This window comes from Fukomys damarensis, unplaced genomic scaffold (assembly GCF_012274545.1).
Source record: "Fukomys damarensis isolate Sample0158 unplaced genomic scaffold, DMR_v1.0_HiC HiC_scaffold_20, whole genome shotgun sequence".
Taxonomy (NCBI): Eukaryota; Metazoa; Chordata; class Mammalia; order Rodentia; family Bathyergidae; genus Fukomys; species Fukomys damarensis.
In genome coordinates, this window is record NW_022900932.1 from 659,649 (window position 1) to 663,344 (window position 3,696).

At 53.8% G+C, this 3,696-nt stretch overlaps 1 long non-coding RNA gene across 2 annotated transcripts; it reads left to right on the forward strand.

Annotated features, from left to right (window-relative positions):
- The first annotated feature begins 6 nt into the window (after positions 1-6).
- LOC104875730 lies at positions 7-3,271 on the forward strand. 2 transcript variants are annotated; one of them, XR_784155.2, is made up of 4 exons: positions 7-256; positions 516-750; positions 981-1,881; positions 2,552-3,271. It is a non-coding gene; the product is annotated as an uncharacterized LOC104875730 (long non-coding RNA). The 2 variants fall into 2 exon arrangements; XR_784154.2 differs by having other exon boundaries at positions 981-3,271.
- Positions 3,272-3,696: the final 425 nt, after the last annotated feature.

Here is a 3,696-nt window from a genome sequence, read left to right on the forward strand (position 1 = left end):
TCTGCCACCCCCACCCCCCGGGGCCCAGGACGGCGGGGAAGGATGCGCTGGGGCTGCCTGCAGCGGGGGAGGAAGGGTGGCAAAGGGACAACAAAAGCTGCAGCTCACTTCTGGAGAAAGCGCCCCGCCGCGGAGGGCCGGCTGCCAGCGCGACCTTGGGGCTGGGCTGAGGGGCTGAGGGAGTCCACTGCGCGGGAGAAGGGGCCAGGGACACCACGGAGAGGACACCCTTCTCTGCACCCTCAGCAGTAACCAGGTAAGGGCATCACTAACCATCAGGCTCAGACGCCTGCGAGGGACAGCAGAGCCGGCGTGGCTCAGACCCTTTTGGGTGTAAGTGTGAAAGGATGGTAGTTGGAAATACAGTGGAGCCTTCATTGTGAGTGTTCTGCGAGAGGAGCAAACATTTCTAATCAGTTTAACTCGATAAACGAGGGACGTCTCGCAATAAGCCGAGTACCAAACGTCACACGATCAGAACTGAGCCCGTGGTTTTTTCCTCTCTCTCACTGTAGGATTGTGGATGAGCAGCTTAAGTGACGAATCTGTTTTACAACAGCGCGATGTCACAGTGCCACAGAATCCTCAAAAGGGGGCGAAAGCAGGGTCTTTGGCTAGGCGCCTTATTAAAGTCGCGTGAAGAGAAAAAGTGAGCCAATGGACAGCAGGGATTCCGTTAGCAGCAGTGGAAGTGGTCCTGCACAGGAACGCTCCTCTCCTCTCCCACACCAGCAGTGAAGGTTTTCAAAGGTAAGTGGAAGTGAATTCATTTTTCTTTATATTTTCTATGCCTTTATTACTTATATTACAGTTGTAATCGTTTTTATATGAAGATTTGGCATTACAGAATAAATCGTGTGTTTCCATTATTTATGGGGAAATTTGTCTTGAAATACAAGTGCTTCAGACTACGAGCACGTTTCTGGAACGACTGCTCACACACCACATTTTTACTGTGTGCTCTGACTTTTCCCTGTCAGCTTCTCTCCCTCCGCATCTCCCTGTCTCGGCCTCATTCGGCAGCCAGCAGAGCAAAGCAGCCTCTTGGGTCTCCTGCTTCAAACCCTGAAAGGATTCATGGCATACGCCAAGTGTTCAGGAGAAGCAGGGTGAAGAGCAACTTCCCCCAGCCCTGACAAAGGGTTGTAGCAGGAGGACGCGGTGGCAGCGCACACATCTGTGGGTAGAGAGAGCTCGCAGGGCTGGGCCTTGGCGAGGTGGAGCACGGCAGAAGGGTTTGTGGATTCAGCCCGACTCTGTCTTGCCCTGAGCCCTGCAGCCCTGAGAGGGAAGCCCCGTGTGGTTCTGGTCGCTGCTGACCTAAGACAGCGTTCACTGGGGCCTGTGAGCAGCCCCTGGCGTGGAGCCCCTGGGGACACGAGGTCACCCCGCCCTGCCTGGGGACCATGCGGCAGCCTCTAGGAGGAGAACTAGGAGAGAGCTGGGCCTGGGCCTGGTGTCTGTGTCCGCTTTCACTCCCGCTGAGCCTGAAGTGGAGCGGACGGTGGGACTCTCCGGCGTGGCTCAGGCAAAGTGCTGGCCTGGCACGCGTGCGGGTTCAGTCGCAGCCCTGAGAGACCTCCCGGGTGTGGCTCTGAGGATGTTTCTGGATGAGATCCGCATTTGAACCTGGGTGGAGGGAAGCAGATCGCCCTTCCCAGGGAGCATCTACACCCTCTCACCTGTTGGGCCCTGGAGGGAAAGAAACAGCAAAGGAAGGAGCGACCTTTGGCCTCTTCTGACTTCCTGCGGGGCCGGAACACCTGGCCTCTCCTTTTCCTGCCCTTGGACTGAGATGTGCACCGCCAGCTCCCCCTGCTCAGCGTCCACCACTGACCTCCTGTGTCCCTGGCTTGGCCATGGCCGATCGTGGACTTGGTGGTAAAAGTTTCCTCTTCCTCTTCTTTTCCTCCCCTCCTCCAGCCTCCATGGGGTCTCTCTGGAGAACCCTGGCTGACAGGCGGTGCCACTGTTGGGAGAAGTGTCTCCCCAAGGTGATGGGACCCTGCAGAGGTGGGGCCTGGTGGGAAGTTCTGGGCCTCAGAGGGGCAGTGGGACCCTGGGCCCTTTTTGTCCTTGCCCCTTGGCTGTGGCACGGTGGGCTTGCTCTGCCTCCTCGTGCTCCCGGTGTGAGGCGCTGTCTCACCTCAGGCCCGAAGCAATGGGGCGGAAGTCACTGTCCCCCTAGGAGTTAATTATCTCAGGTATTTTGTTAGAGTGACAGGAAGCTCACTAGCACACAGCCCAGTTTGTTGACCCCTCGGAAAGCTCTAGCTGGACTCTGGACTAGGAACAGCAGCTCTGTAAGTGAGCCCCAAGGCCTGGGATGTTTACACCAACCAGGGGGCCCTGACCGACAGGTGTGGGGCTTTCTTGCATATTCCCACGGCCACCATGTTTCCTAGACGCTGTTGCTCCAGCGGCCTCACCTGCCTGGAGGAAGGGACGGATTGTAATCCCAAGGGAGATTAAGAGGAGCCACAGATTGTTTGGCACACTCGCATCGGCAGCTGGGTGGGTGGAGGTGACGCTGATCTTATTTCCACCCCAGGTGCCACCTCCTGGCCCCTGGGCATCTGCTGGGAGCTGAGCCAGCCCAGCACTCCGCAAGCCGCAGCAGAGCCTGGTTGTCCCCACAAGGTGCTGGAAGTGTGAAGGAAGCTTCTGGAAGTCGGAGGGAAGCTTCCAGAAGGCTCTGGCCGGCCCTGCTGCAGGGCAGCCACAGGCAGCATCAAGGGGAGCCCGTGCTGGCAGGTGGCTCAGCGGAGAGCAGGAGGCCCGGTCCCCAGCCCCAGGACGGGTGGGATGCGACAGAGTGACCGCAGGATCTGCTCTGTGGAGCTGAGCCATCCCCTCCAGGGCCAGCAACGTGGAACGTCAGGGCCCTTCAGTGCCGGGGCTTCACGCTGGTCCTTGCCAACAGAGACGGTTTGCAGGCATCGAACTTGTCCGCACTTAACTCACTCTTGCATTTCTCTCAGGCCAAATGCCTTGTTGCTTCCCTCCCACGTTGCATCTCACGGGGTCGTCTTTACGTTTCCTTCATTATCGTGGATAAAAGGTCACACCTGGGGTTGGCAGGTTGCGGAACCGTGGTCTCTTGGTTTTTCTCACAAAATCAATCTCCATGGTAGCTTGAGTTGATTTAGATGGATTGGCCTTAGGTTTAAAAACTTATGTAGCCATTCTTTGTTTCTGTTACTAGTATTCTTTTGTATTCATATTTAATAAAAAAAGTATTTTATATGTAAGGACACATCTACGTGGGTTTGATTACAGAAACTAATAAAGTATTCTCTAAATAATGAAAAAAAGAATAAGATAAGACTATAAGAGCGAGAAGAAATTTAAATATGTTCAGGGACCATTTTCATCTCCAGAATTAAGGATTATTTGTATGTTACATCATTGTCTTTTCTCTTTTACTTTCCTTTTTAGTTTTATTTTAGGATTCCCTACTTTTAATGTTCATACAGAGATTTCTTTAACTGAAATACTGAATAGTTTCTCTGGTGTGAAAAACTATAATAGTACACAGGATCCTAATGAGATAATAATGTGAAATAGGCAGTAAAGGGCTAAAGGTGTAGGGAAAGTGGGAAGGGTGGGTGAAAGGTAATAAGGGAGAGGAAAAAAATATGAGAAACTGAAAAAATGGAAATAAAGTGTTTGTAAATGGGGAGGGGAGGAGGGAGT